The 15193-nt window shown below is 42.7% G+C and overlaps 1 protein-coding gene across 1 annotated transcript in view; it reads right to left on the minus strand.

Annotated features, from left to right (window-relative positions):
• LOC120310211 (catenin alpha-2-like) overlaps positions 1 to 9393 on the minus strand; it is a 152650-nt gene extending 143257 nt beyond the window's left edge. Inside the window, exon 1 of the mRNA XM_039348363.1 lies at positions 9275 to 9393. The gene's annotated coding sequence lies outside the window, so the exon portion shown is untranslated. The remainder of the gene's footprint in view (positions 1 to 9274) is intronic.
• Positions 9394 to 15193: the final 5800 nt, after the last annotated feature.

The following is a 15193-nucleotide window of genomic DNA, read 5'->3' on the forward strand; positions in this document are numbered from 1 at the left end:
CGCCTCCAGTGGATGCAATCTGCATGCCCCTTACTCAGCAAAGCAGAGAACCATGCAAGCAATAATTCAGAAATAAGACAGTAATAACACAGGGGTATTTCAAGCCAGCCAACCACATCCCAAGTGAAATTTCAAGAAACACGAGGTTGCTACCATTTCCTTTGGGGTATGGTCCTCCTCAGTATTGTGGGAAGTCAGCCCCCCCCCCCCCCAGAGAAGGAAATATTAAAAGGGCAGAAAAATATATTTCCTCCAAGGATCTTAAAGAGGCAGAAAAGCATGCCCGGTTTTCTTAATAACCTCAGGTCTTCTTTCCCCAAGCAGAAACCAGTTCTATAGAGATGCAGATGTAAACCATCAGGAAAGTTGGAGCTAGGAGATTAGGAAGACAAAGACCTAAAATCTGCATACCCCACCTGGGACAGGACATGATAGGATTAACTCACAAAGGCCAGAATACTCACAGGTCAGAATACATGACACAGGAAATAGCCTCAAAACAGGAACAGGAAATAACTCCAAACAAAAGGCTCCAAAGGGTATAAAAACCTACTCTCTACATGTGCTCAGTCCTTTTTTCACTTCTCTTGCTGCCAGAACCATCTTCCTATCCTCTCCAATAAACTACAACCTTCTTCCCAAAGCAGTTGCCATGTTTATTCCCAGCTTGGATGAACTAGGATGAAGACTTTTCTTTCAACAGTATCAAACACATTAAAACAGAAAAAAAAACACCTTCAAAATACCTGCCACGAGGAGTTCTTCGAAGAAAAAAAAAGAACCAATCATTAATGTCAGACAACCTCACCTTCGCCATCTCGAAGACGTTTGTCTTTCTTTTCTCCGCTTTGTAGACTAACTCTCAATGTAATCAGGAAGTTGTTAGTATGTAAAACAGCCCACGGTAATTTATTCCAAATTACCTAAACAAACCTGATTGTTATTTTCCAAATTAAGCTCTCAGTTTAAGCAGAATATTTGTTACACATGTAATCAATGGTGGGAAAAAAAAAAACCAACAAGTGGCGAATCAACTTGTCTTTTACAATAAGGATATAAATTGGATAAAGTTAAAAAGAAAAGAATGAACACTGGGGAAGCAAGTAATTTGCAAATTGTGTTTTCTGCTAAGAAAACAACATGGAAATATTTGTGTAATCATTTGAGGTTTGGGATTTTAAAAGACGCCAGTTTGAACTTGTCCAACAACACAATACAAAAAAACCATTATGAATCCTAGGAAACAAAATCTAAGTGGCAGTATTCACAAAATCTAGAATAAAACAAAGCTCTCTTTCCAGCTACCCAACACACACACACTTTCACTGTGAGCTGAGGAACCTGCTCAGCAAATGTTTTAGTTTCCACATAAATGGGGGAACTTACAAGCATCTTTAAAGCATATTTATTTCAGCAGCTCTGAGACACCCATTATCAGGCTAAAGGTAAGGTCTCCTTTTTGTCGCATTTATATCTCAATGACATCATGCAACTGTCTTTCTTGGAGACTGTACGTAAATTGCTTGCACTGCCTTATTCCTTCTTTTTTTCTTTTTTAAGCTACTCAGTCTCATCCTATTTCTAGGGAACATCCCTGCGTTAAATAATCCCTTCCTGTCACAAGCAGTAATGGATACTTCTCTCCTGGAAGGAGAGTGCTGCCAGAAACATTTAAGAGTAAGGTGCGATAATGTTGACACGGTAAAACCTTTCTCCTGACCGCACAGCCTTTATTCTTTTCGCTTGAGAGTATATTTACTCTCTAATAGCAACTAAGAATATATAGCTGCTAAAGGGTTGCAGCCGTCTCACATTTATGGCAACTATCCTAGCGACGTGTGCTCGTTCCTCATATGATACCTGAAGTCATCAAGATAATTTCCTCTTCAAAAACAAAGGCCAGCATCTGTACAAAACTTTACATACATTACACAACGCCCTTTTTCATACTGTAGGAAAAAAGGCTGTGTCAATCAAAGCAGCACCTTTTTCTAGATCAGGGGTGGGGAACTATGGCCCTTTTATGACCAGCATTGCTGGCTCAGGAATTCTGGGAGTTGAAGCCCACAAATCATAAAGGGGCCATAGTTCCCCATGCTGGCTCAGGAATTCTGGGAGTTGAAGTTCAAAAGTCATAAAAGGGCCAGAGTTCCCCATGCTGGTTCAGGAATTCTGGGAATTGAAGTCCACCAGTCATAAAGGGGCCACAGTTCCCCATGTTGGCTCAGGAATTCTGGGAGTTAAAATCCAAAAGTCATAAAGGGGCCACAGTTCCCCATGCTGGTTCAGGAATTCTTCTGGGAATTGAACTCCACAAGTCATAAAGGGGCCACAAGTCATAAAGGGGCCAGAGTTCCCCATTTTTGTTCTACATCAGGGATCTTCAAACTTGGCCAGGCACGCTGGCTGAGGAATTCTGGGAGTTGAAGTCCAGAAGTCATAAAAGGGCCAAGTTTGAAGACTCCTGTTCTAGATGATACAATGCAGTCCAACATCATTTAGCAAACTGGCTGAGTATTTTGAGCTGAACCAATGTCTAAATTGGGCAAGCAGATCCAGGGCGCTTGGAGCCTCGTGGAACAGATACAAACGCAGTGAAGTAGTTAGTGCTGTTGCATCAGCCGCATCGGACACAAACTCAGCTGAGGCTGAAATTTCCACAATTCCAAGCCAGCATTCCTTATGAAATGTCAGACTTCGGAATATTCTTCTGATGTATCCATAGAGTGCAGGGGGAGAGGCGGAGAAAGGGACATAATTAATCAGGAAGGATTAAAAGTTTCTGGGCATCGTCTTCAGGGAATCCTCGACTTATATCCATTCGTTGAGTGACTATTTGGAGCTGCAACAGGACGGGAAAAAATGACTTAGGACCATTTTTCACCCTTACGACCACTGCAGCATCCTCATGGTCATGTGATCAAAATTCAGAAGTTTGCCTTTAGGACGGTTGCAGCGTCCCGGGGGTGTCACGTGATCCCCTTTTGCGACCTGACAAGCAAAGTCAAGGGGGAAGCCCAGATTCATTTAATAACCCTGTTACTAGCTTAGCAATGATGGTGATTCATTTAACAAATCTGACAGGAAAAGTCATAAAATGGGGAAAATTCAGGTAACAACTGTCTTGCATAGCAACCGAAATTTTGGGCTCTATTGTGGGTCGTAAGTCGAGGTCCACCTGTAGCGGTTTCCTTTTTAAGTCTCCAACCTATTACCAATGGCAACACAGGTGCTCTGGGCTGATCTTAGAAAGTTAAACCAATCAGTCCTAATTGCAAATATCTTTTATTATGGTCACAGATTAGCATAAGAAGAGCGGACTACAAATAATTAATTGATTTTAAAAGCTAAAAAAAATATAAAATATTTATTTATTTATGAGACTTATATACTGCTTTAAGTGCAAGCACTCTCTAAGCGGTGTACACCAGTAAGCAATGTATATATATATTTACATTGCCCCCAACAATCTGGGTCCTCATTTTACCTACCCCGGAAGGAAGGAAGGCTGAGTCAACCTTGAGCCGGTGAGATTTGAACCGCTGAGCTGCTGAACACAGTCAGCTAAAGTGGCCTGCAGTCCTGCACTCTAACTGCTGCGCCACCTCGGCTCATATAAATATATAAATATATATAAAAAAAATCTGTCTTCTACTCTTCTCATGCTAGTCTAGGACCATAACAGAGATGTTTGCAAACCTAATTAGAGTTTGCCTCAGAGGCCCTAGGAAATCCCCAATGGGGTTACGTTAGAGTGACAAATTAAAACTAAACAAAGAAAACGTTTCTTGCATTGTGGCCAAGAAAACAATATGAATATACTCATATAGTCCCCCAGGTAGCAAGCTTGATTTGAGGTGCATTGTGCTACAGACCCAGGGACCTAAAATATGAGCCAAATAAAAATGTAAGGATATCAACCAAGTTCTTCAATTTGCATAGGCGACATGCAGATTCTAATCTGCTATTAACTTGCTATTCTTACAACCATAATATTTCAGAGTAGCCCAAAACAAGTGGTAATCAGGAGCTAGGCAGCGTTTCTCAACCTTGACAATTTTAAGGCATGTGGACTTCAACTCCCAGAATTCCACAGCCAGCATTGCTGGCTGTGGAATTCTGGGAGTTGAAGTCCACATGCTTTAAAATTGTCAAGTTTGATTAACACTGATCTAGAGTGAAGCCCCAAGGTCCTTCACCATCTGGAGACAATCAGCTTAAAATGCCAGCAGACACTTTTGGGGAAGTAGCAGAGAAAACTGAAGTAGCAGAGAAAACCTGATAAAGATACAGGAGGCTTAAGCTTCAACACTTCATTTCAATTTCCCATCTTTAAAATGAGAAAACAACCCACATCAACACTTTGTGTAATTTAGATGTCAAAATGTTTAAGGAACATGATGATTATTTGTGCTGATTTTAAAACCTGTGTCTATTATTAAAGTGTGCATGTAAATAAATATAAATCACTCCTAGTCAATAAGCCATCAAGCTAAATACACTTATTGGAGAAATTATTTAAAGAAGGAAAAACTACAAGCAATTTCCACAGTCTTCCCCAACAGACTGTGTTGTAGTCATGCTTGATAACATGGAAAACGTTTATTCTTTCTAGCCTGGGCGCCACTATTCATGGAGGCAACTTGGAACTGTTTCTTTAAAAGTCATTCCCTAATTTTTATTATACAGTATACAGTACAGTTGCCTACCAAAATCTTAGAGAAACTGTAATACCAATCTAAGCCAACTATCTATATTTATAAAGTTTAGTAGATGGAAATAAATAATTATATTTTACAGATATTAATGAAAATGTGTTAAATGGTTGATCAGTGGTCCAGCATGAAGAACACAGTAATAACTTAGGAATAAGGAATATATGAAAAATTTCAGGTTGAACGCTCTGTATCCAAAATATTCCATGGAATCCTAAGTGTGCCTATTCACTTTCTTGAGTTGGATAAGGTTTATATCCAGAGATGTGTAAAGGAGGCTACAACTTAGAGGATGATGGTTGATAATATTTACTCTCTTTGTACATTTCCACTCAAATTATAAATGGAGTCAGGCGCTCTATAAAGTGAGTGAAAAGAGATTCATAAACCTGTTATCAGTGCAAACCATTAAAGACAAAATGCTGTATTTATCAACATTGTTCTTAATCCTGCCTTATGTCCAAAAGAACGGTCTCAAATCTTCTTCATAAAGACTCTACTTGCCATATACACAGAAACTAATGCATAGCTTACATAAAGCCCAACCCATCTTAGTAAGGCAACTTCAATATCTCAAGCATGTTGTATTGCTTCCATTTCTGGGTGCCATAATTTAACATCATCACCAGAGGATATATGGTCAATTAATATGAGAGTAGCTTTGAGGGCAGAGAGATCAAAAATGTGGATTGACTTTAAACTGTACATCACAAACTGCCACAAAGAAAAGGGCATCAAACTATTCTCCAAAGCACCAGAGGGCAGGAGAAGAAACAATGGTTGGAAACGGACCAAAGAGAGAAGCAACCTGAAATTAAGGAGAAACTTCTTGACAGTGAGGACAATTAACCAGTGGAATAGCTTGCCTCCAGAAATCGTGGGCGTTCCATCACGGGAGGTTTTTAGGAAGAGACTAGACAGTCACTTGTCTGAGATGTATTGGTTCTCCTGCTTGAGCAGGGGGCTGGACTAGAAGACCTCCAAGGTCCCTTCCAGCTCTGTTCTATTCTTCTCATCACTTTATCATCCTATTTTCCACAACAGAAATAAAATAATACCTGACCAAATTTTCCTTGTCAATTCATGCTTTGACTACTGCAATAGGCTGTAATTGGAGCCACCTTAAGGTATGGCAGTTGTATTCAAGGCATGATGGTGGGGGGACTGTAAACAGTTATTTAGTTTTGCTGCTCATGATTTTATTTATTTTTTCCTGGGGGAGGGGGGCATGAACTGCTTTGAGTGTCCAAAAAATCAAGTAAAATTGTATGATAGAGATAGATAGATAGATAGATAGATAGATAGATAGATAGATAGATAGATAGATAGACAGACAATGATAGATAGATAGATAGATAGATAGATAGATAGATAGATAGATAGATAGATAGATAGATCAAAATCATAAAGCAAATGCAGCAGTCATAAAGCAAACACATTGTTCACTGTGGGATGTTTTTTGCCAAGAAATAAATGCTGGATTTTTGGCAAAAACATCATAAAATGCAAACACATGACCATAGGATGCTACAATCACATTACAGGATGCTGCAGAGGGCCATAAATGATTGCCAAGGCTCCAACATACCGTCACATGATCACAGGAAGGGGGCAGCCACCAGGTTGTAAGTACCTTTGAGGGGGTCTATCACAACTTTGAAAAGTTGCTAAGTGACCAGTCATAAGACAAGGACTATCTGTACATAGTCATAAAATTTCGACCTACAATGTAGTTGTAGAGTTCTCAAAAAGCAGTCAAAAGATATTCATATTGTCCTCAGCAAGTCCTATTAAATGTACATATGGAGATGCATGCCTAAAAGTTTTATCCAAATGAACGTATCAATGTATTTAAGATTGCAGCATATATCCGTACCATTTGGAGTTAACAGTTCCCAATCATGCTTCATAAATATGGTATTAATATACAGTGTTTTTATATAAATCATTGGCAGTTTACATATGTTGTTTCAATTAAACATAATTAAATTAAGCCCCCAAGTATAGATATTTCTCTACACTACTTATTTCTGCTTTATTTCCCATGTTGTTCAATTTTTGTTTCATCATACATTCCTAGAAGGATCTTTCAGAGCAGAAACCTTCGTACTACTGATCACTGATTTAAAAAAAATCCAATAATCATACAATATTCTCTCTTCCTCCCTCTCCAAATAATTACAACCAAATTGAAAATAAAGTGCTTTTCTGAATAGAAATAACCAGAGGCGTGACTGCTATACACTTTAAGAATACACAAGTACAGTTTCAAAAAAGTTTAATTTCTAAGAGATATTCATTAATAATCACATACAAAACTTGAACCGCTGATTATAGTTTTTTCAACGTGTCAGCATTGTACAGCAAAAGCTCCACCTGATAAAAACGTTTTTAAAAAGTTCAACAATAACTAAGCATTTTAAAATGAATTCATTTTCTACCAACACAATTGAGAATGTATTAACATTACTGACAATTTACTGAAAAACCAATCACTAATCATCACGTCCAATATCCAACACCTTCCCTGCTTATGAAGTCAACACTACTACACTGCCCTTCGAGAGAAGCAGTTACACAGCAATATTAGAAGTTTTTTTTCTTCAGCCAATCAATTTTCAATTCCTTCTCAAAACACCCTTAGAGTTAAGCAGACGCCTCAGCGTAAAAAAACAAAAAAACAGAAAAGAAACTGTGAAGATAACAGCGAAACTCCATCGCTATTCTTTTCCAGAGCATCCATCGGCTCCCACTTCCGTAACTTTTCTTTGGTTTGTAGCAGTAAGAAATAGCCAAACTATCAACGCTTGGAGTTTTCCTAATTTAAAAAAAAGGCTCGGCCAGACAGTAGTCATGGTGAGTGTCAATAGGTTTCCCCTGTAAACCAAATGTTGGCGAAACATCAAGGAATCCCAAATCCAAGGTGAAGCCCGTTATTTGGAATTAGCCAGAGAACAAGCAATATATGAAGCTCTCCAATCTATTATATATATATATATATGTATATGTGTATATGTATATGCAGGGCTTGTTTTGTCATAGAATGCCCAGAACGGAGTTCCGGCACCTTTTTTGGATGGAACCTTGTAGGGTAGGCAAGGCAGAATGTATGACTTGTGTGACTTCCGGCAGCTTTCTTTTTTTTTTTTTACAAAAAAAAGCAGTGTGTATATACATATGGATTTTATTGTATTTTAATGAACATACTTGGGATTCAAGTTTTTAAGATTATTAGAAATAAGTATATGTATATGTATCTTCGATAATTTTGAATATTGGAATCCCAGGTATGGACACTGAAAGTCAATCAGATAAAAATAAAGAGCTCTGGGATATAAGGTAAAAGGGCTTTTTTTTAATTAATTGCTTAATAAAAAGCAATCTGTTAAGCAATTAATTAAAAAAAGCCTTTTACCTTATATCCCAGAGCTCTTTATTTTTATCTGATTGACTTTCAATGTATATGTATATATGGGAGGGGTGAACGGATGGATAGATGGATGAATGGATGGGCTTCTTTTCCACACTTTCTCCCTTTTCATCCGTGCATCCCTTCGGAGACAGCCAGAAGCCTGACAGGAGGCGAATGTCAAAGCAGCCACAGGACTTCCACCCCCCCCCCCGTGCCTTATTGCAACAAATCAGGGTGCCTTGACAACTCATAACTACACAATAAAAGCCCCATTCGATAAAAGAGGAGCAAGAAAGCATCTCTCTGCCACACAAAGGGCAAGAAGGATGCTTCGCCCGCTGCTCCCATCCCTCCCCACCCCCCATCCCCCATACCAAGCCCTTCAGCTCCTCTGCCCCTTGCACCACCAAGCCCAGATGCACCCAGGCTGCAGATAACCTCATCCCCCATCCGCATCTGGCCCTTTTTCAGCTCAGCACCCTGCAAGCCTCCCCGGTTTGCATTTGGCCCTCTCCAGTTCATGCCGTTGGCGGGAGGTGGGAAGGATGCTCTGGGTCTGGGTCTTCCGCCCTCCAACACCAACACCACCTTCCCCACGTCGGGAGCAAGAGAGAGAGGGAAGCAGGGCTCGGAAACGGCGGAGGGGAGCGCCGGGCGTGCCTGCGCGGAGGCCAACGCAAGGAAGGATGCGCGCTTTCAAAGGCAAGCAGGCTTGCCCGCACGCCCGGGCTCCTCCATCTCTCTGCCCGCGTGCGGGTGCACAGATGCACATGGGTCTGGCGCTGACACACACGCAGCCCCCGGCATGTCTGCACCGGCGTGCGCGTGTCTCGGGGCGGGCAGGCAAAGAGACGCAGCTCCCCACCGCGCGCGGACACAAAGGAAGGGAGGATGCCCGGCGGGAGGGAAAGGTAAGGGCGGCGCGAGCCGAGAGAGAGAGACCCAGAATAGAAGCGAAAGGTGACGGAGGGGGGAGCGCGGGGGGCGGGAAGAGCCTGAGGGCGGGGGAGAATTGGGGAGCGGTGGGGGGAGGAGGAGGAGGAGGAGGGGCGGCACAAAAAGAGGAGGAGGAGGAGGAAGAAGAAGAGAAGGAGGAGGAAGGATGCTCTGCCCTGCCCTGCCCTGCCCTGCCCCGGCCTCGCCTCACCTCAGCCCGCGACCGGGAGAGCCGTCGCCACCGTCGCCGCCGCCACCGCCTCACGCCCGGCTGTGGGAGCCACGACCGAAGGGGGCGGGCAGCCTCTCTCGCGCGCGCCCCCCTCCCACCCTCCCTCCTGCCCGCCGCGCGCTGCCAGCCAACGAACGCCGCCGACGGCCGGCCCCGCCCCCTCCCGCAACTCCCCTCCCTCTCTCTCTCTCTCTTGACCGGCCGCTGGCTGAGGAGGAGAAGAGCGCGCCTGCGCCGCGGCGCGAGGGAGCCGGGCTGGGGTAGCGGGGAGGAGAGGGGGGGGGGAAATGGGAGAACGGCGCAGGTGCCTCTTTGCTGGGTTGAGCGGGCGGCGCCCACTGCGCAGGTGCAAGCGCTGGAGGCCGCCGGGCCGCGGGGACCGCGTTGCTTAGCGACGACGGCCGCGCGGACCCGGAAAAGGGAGGATGCCGGGGAAACGGGTCGTGGGAATGCAGTCGGGGTGTGCGGGTCAGAGCCCTTTTGCTCGCCTCCCGCGGGGGGGGGCAGGAATAGTTGGAGGGGGGTCTAACGTCTCCGCTCATCCACGTTCTGGGGGGGGGGCTTTCTAGAATCTAGATCGTCCCCTCTGCACTAGTGCCCCAGCGACTGTTTACCTCTTTGGCAACCCCGTGCAAAGGCGGGGGTACGAAAGGGTGGAGGTTGTGTCCCCTCCCCATCTGTTCTAGCGGGGCTTCTCCCCTTAGGGGTAAGGATTTGCAAGAATCAAGTCAAAATCTGAAGTATCCACCGGCAAATCCCAAGGGAACAAAAGGCCAAGTCACAGAGAGGTAGTCCTCAACTTACATCCATTCGTTTAATGACGGATGGAAGTTGCTGGCACTGAAAGAAGTGATTTATGACCATTTTCCACACTTAACAGCCATTGCAGCATCCCCAGGGTCACGTGATTTACATTCAGATGCTTGACAACTGATTCACATTTATGACGGTTGCAGTGTCCCGGGATCATGCGATTACCTTTGCAACCTTCTTTCAAAAGAAGCCAGATTCACTAAGTTACCAACTGCAGCAATTCATTTCACACCTGTATCAAGAAAGGTCATAAAATTGGGCAAAACTGACTTAGTTGTCTTGCTTAAGGACAGAAATGTTGGGTCAATTGTCGTAAATAAGAACTACATATCCTTTGAAGACCCCATGGGTGGAAAAACGTTCTAGAATCTTTTTCTTGGCAACTTTAACAATGGTGGACTTCATATTAGAAACCAGGAGACCGTGAGTTCTAATCCTACCTTAGGCACTGGGTGACCTTGGGCTAGTCACTGTTTCTGATAAATTTTGGGAATCACAATTTGATGCATGATAGATGGACAAATTTAATAAAGCAAAGCAAAGAGACAGTTTTATCTAGTGCAGGGGTGTCCAACCATGTCAATTTTAAGACTTGTGGACTTCAAATCCCAGAATTCATGGCTGGCTGGGGAATTCTGGGAGTTGAAGTCCACAAGGTTGGGCACCCATGTGGTTAAGGCACCAGCCTGCAAACAAGAGGCTGTGACTTATAATCCCACCTTAGGCACAAAGCCAGCTGGATGACTTTGGGCCTGTCACTTTCTCTAAGCACGCAATGGCAAACCATTTCTGGAAAAAACCTTGCCAAGAAATTGCAGGGATCTGTCCAGCAGTGTCTGAGAATCAAACACAAACAAACAGAATAATAATAATAATATAAAAAAACCTCCTTCCATCGACCAGCATACTCAGTTGGAGATGATTTGGTTGTGTTCCAACATCTCTGGAAAGCAACTTGGGCGCATACATTTTTAATAAGTTAAAATATTTGCTGTGTCCCTAAGTATGTGTTTCAAGACAGACAATACGTATTCAGACAAGTTCTGCCACATGTCAGACCACAGCCTGCCTTCTGGCTGATAACCTTGACATATGTCTGGCTTGAAAACAAAAGTACTAGATGGTTGCATGGTAATAAAATTCTTGTTTCAATCCTGTTTCAATTATAATTATGTGCAGGATAATAGCTAACACATTTTCAGTCATTAAGGCATCTACTTGGTCGTTTCTTAGGTGGTCTGGACCAAATTAGCAATGATGATGACCAAACTATTATTGGACTAACAGTGAGGATGTTACCTAGATTGGGTATTGAAATGTCTGTAAGAAAACCACCAAGCTCAGAGAACATTAAGGACCCCTCATGTCAACCCTGAGCTACAAATATTCACCTTTATTGGAACCAAACTATCAATTTGGCTGCATTCACACAACATTCTTAATCTGCTTACTGAATTAACTCTTTGTTGGATTCAGTTCACACAATACATGGAGCCAGTTAGGTCTAGTGGTTAAGGCACCGGATTACAAACCAAGATACAGTGAGTTCTAGTCCCACCTTAAGCGTGAAAGCCAGTTGGGTGACTTCGGGCCAGTCACTAGGAGGCTGTGAGTTCTAATCCTACCTTAGGCATGAAAACTGGCTGGGTAACTTTGGACCAGTCACTCACTCAGCCCAATACACCTCGCAGGGTTGTTGTGAGGAAAATAGGAGGAAGTAGGTACGTTCGCTGCCTTGAGTAGTTTGTAAAAATAATAAAGGCAATAGATGATAGGTAGATGATAGATAGATAGATAGATAGATAGATAGATAGATAGATAGATAGATAGATAGATAGATAGATGGATGATAGATAGATAGAGTTCTGACTCACCAAACAGAAATTCAGTAACCCAAAAGATTCTACCTCAAAATGCTTAGAGAAATTGTGGCATCAAAATACATTTTTTTAAAATGTCTATATTCAAAGGAAGATGAGATGACCTCGGGGAAATATATTTTGTGAGATTCTCACAAAGCAAGACAAGGGATCTCAAAGCCTCTTGTTGCCCTGCCCATAAACATCACAAAACTGCTACTATTGTTATTAGATAAAAAGGCCCTATAAGCAGAGTCATACATGATCATCATTATCTGAGATGAACTCCAGATGTTAGCATTTGTGCTACTGTAAGATAGGAAATTGGAGCAAAATTGTGGTAACGAAATGTTCATTAAAAAAGGGGGGGGCTGAACATTAAGAAATAAGAGACACAAGATTAGCAAATTGAATTACCAGGAGGAAATTTACGGTATCTAACATCCTTCATAGAAAACATATTGTAATTTCTGCGACGCGTCACTTTTATGGCCCAGGCTTAAGTGTATCATTCTCCTTAATCATTTATAACAGATTATTTTTCTCCTTGCCTTAAGGCATGATGTCAACCTTTCAGGAAATTTGAAATTGCTGGATCGGTGCCATAAGGAGTCCTAAAGCCACGGTGCTCAGAGAGGGGAGAAACAAACAGATCCAAATTATCTTTATTTCCAGTAAACACCTAGCTGGAAATAAGCATTGATGTTCCTCGCTGCCTTCATTGCAATAAGAAGCTTGTTCCCATTCACCAGGAAAAAACAAACAAATGGTGGTTTATTTCTTCAAGAACAGTTTGAAAAGCAACATTTATCATGTTTGAGAAACGAAAGTACTCTTTCCAAGCCTCTACGGAACATAATGCAGTTATATTATGTTTTCCTTTTTTTAAAGGAGAGAGAGAGAGCATTTTCATGATTAGTAAGACAGAAGAGATATTTTAAAAACATTTCTGAATGTGCATTGTTACTTTCTTCCAGACACAGCGTGAAAAATGCTTTAGAGCTTCTTACATTGGTGGCATGTTTTTATAACCTGAGCCAAGCTACTGTATCTCTGTGGGGAAAAACAGGAGTTGTAGCACACAGTAACAATAGCAACAGCTATTATATAGCTTATGTAGAGACTTATATATCGCTTCACAGTGCTTTACAGCCTTCTCTAAGCGGTTTACAGAGTCAGCCTGTTGCCCCCAACAATCTGGGTCCTCATTTTATCGACCTTGGAAGGACGGAAGGCTGAGTCAACCTTGAACTGGTCAAGATGGAACTGCTGGCAGTGGGCAGAGTCAGCCTGCAATACTACATCCTCACCACTGCGCCACCATGGTAAGGAAATCTTACATTGGGTGAGAAGCAATTGGCTATGGGCAGTTTTAATAGCTGGAGCAGTGAAGGGTTGGACAATGAGTAAGAACACACAATTACAGCTTTGGTTGAAGAGAGCTAGCCACTGCATGAGGGAATCTGAGCTGTGATTGGTTGCTAAGCGCAAAGGGGGCGTTTTCTTGTTTCCCGCCTTTTCTCCTCTGTGCGCTCTCTGTGATTTACCACATGATGTTCCTGCTGTGTGGATTTACCTCATGATGCCACTGTTTGCCTCTCTTATTTACTATAAATATATTTATTTACATAAAACCACAAGTTCTTGTCAGCCGTCACCAAACTCAGCTATGCAATTCCCCGGCATAGGGACTTGGTTACGGCTCTCAATTGTAACTATAAACCTTTAGGAAATAAATGCAGCTTCAACAGAGTGGTGTTACATGAGCAAATTGTGGTATGTCCATAACTTGACTAGGTTGGGGGATCTTCGACAGTAGCCTTGTGTAGCCCACATTGCAACAATTCAAAGCAGCAGATAGTCAAGGGATAATGAACCCTCAGGACATTTCCTGGTCCAGACTGGACATCAAAGATGGAATGGTCGAAAGGCCATGGTGACTTATGTTTTCTGCAAGCAGAATCTGCAAATCTCAAAGGACACCCCAAATTGTACATCACTTTTCGTCTGGGGAAATACGACTCTTATCTGGAATTGAAGAAGCAAAATCTCCAGAGCCAGGCCACCCGAAAATCCATGATTTAGCTTCAGTTAGGCCAAGGGTAGGCAACCTTGGCTCCTTTAAGACTCATGGACTTCAACTCCCAGAATTCCCAAGCCAGAATGGCTCAGCTTGGAAACCTCTCCCTTTCCCCTCAGCATGGCTGGCTCAGGAATTCTGGGAGTTGAAGTCCATGAGTCATAAAAGAGTCAAGGTTGCCTGCCCCTGGCCTAGGCCTAGGCCGCTTTATGATTCGTGGACTTCAATTCCCAGAATTCCTGAGCCAGCATGGCTCAGCTTGGAAACTCTCCCTTTCCCCTCAGCATGGCTGGCTCAGGAATTCTGGGAGTTGAAGTCCACGAGTCATAAAAGAGCCAAGGTTGCCTACCCCTGAGTTAGGCCAAAGTTGAGCCATTTTCTTCATCCAAGACCCCCAACAGTCTCAGCCCCATTAGACAGAGCAGTTCAGGAAATCAACACTACAACTAAAACGCCTTTTATTGAGTTTGGCTTTACGAACAGAATATTCCAAGTCTTGATTGTGCTGTACTTCTTCCCTCCCCATCATTCGGTGAATTAGGAAGGTGCCTTAATTGCTTGAGCCACTTCCCAAATGTTAGCTCTTTGTTTTGGACTTTTTTAAAAAAACAACAACGATGCAGCTTCTTTTGCAGATGTCTGCCAAGGTCATCTTCCTTTCTCTGTATACACAGTGAATAAGAAACTTTACGCATCACTTGGTCAACCCAGCCTTAAAATACACAAGTGAGGCATCACACTGATGTTTCATATTATGCCAACAGAGACTTCATGCAGATGTTATATGGGACAGGAAAGAGGAGAGAAAGGAACTTCAGCAACCAAAGCTCTGTGGCTGGATCTTTCATGCCCAGCTAATTGGAACCACTGTCAGAGGAAGGAGAAACACTGTAGGAAATAATATGCTTTCAACTACAAAGTCAATCTAAAACAGGCTTGTCAAACTGCCGGCCCGCGGGTTAGTTTCATCATACCGAAGCCGCGCCCACCCCATTGCCGCCAAGGCAAAAAGAATCGCGATAGGTCGCGACATGTCACATGACATGGCAGGTTTGACACCCATGACCTAAAAGGATATTTTATTTTTTTTTTATTGAAATTTTTATAAACATTTTACAATAAAATCCCTCCCCACCTCTCTCCCTC

This window comes from Crotalus tigris, unplaced genomic scaffold (genome assembly GCF_016545835.1).
Source record: "Crotalus tigris isolate CLP2741 ecotype Arizona unplaced genomic scaffold, ASM1654583v1 scf7180000018151.1857312, whole genome shotgun sequence".
Taxonomy (NCBI): Eukaryota; Metazoa; Chordata; class Lepidosauria; order Squamata; family Viperidae; genus Crotalus; species Crotalus tigris.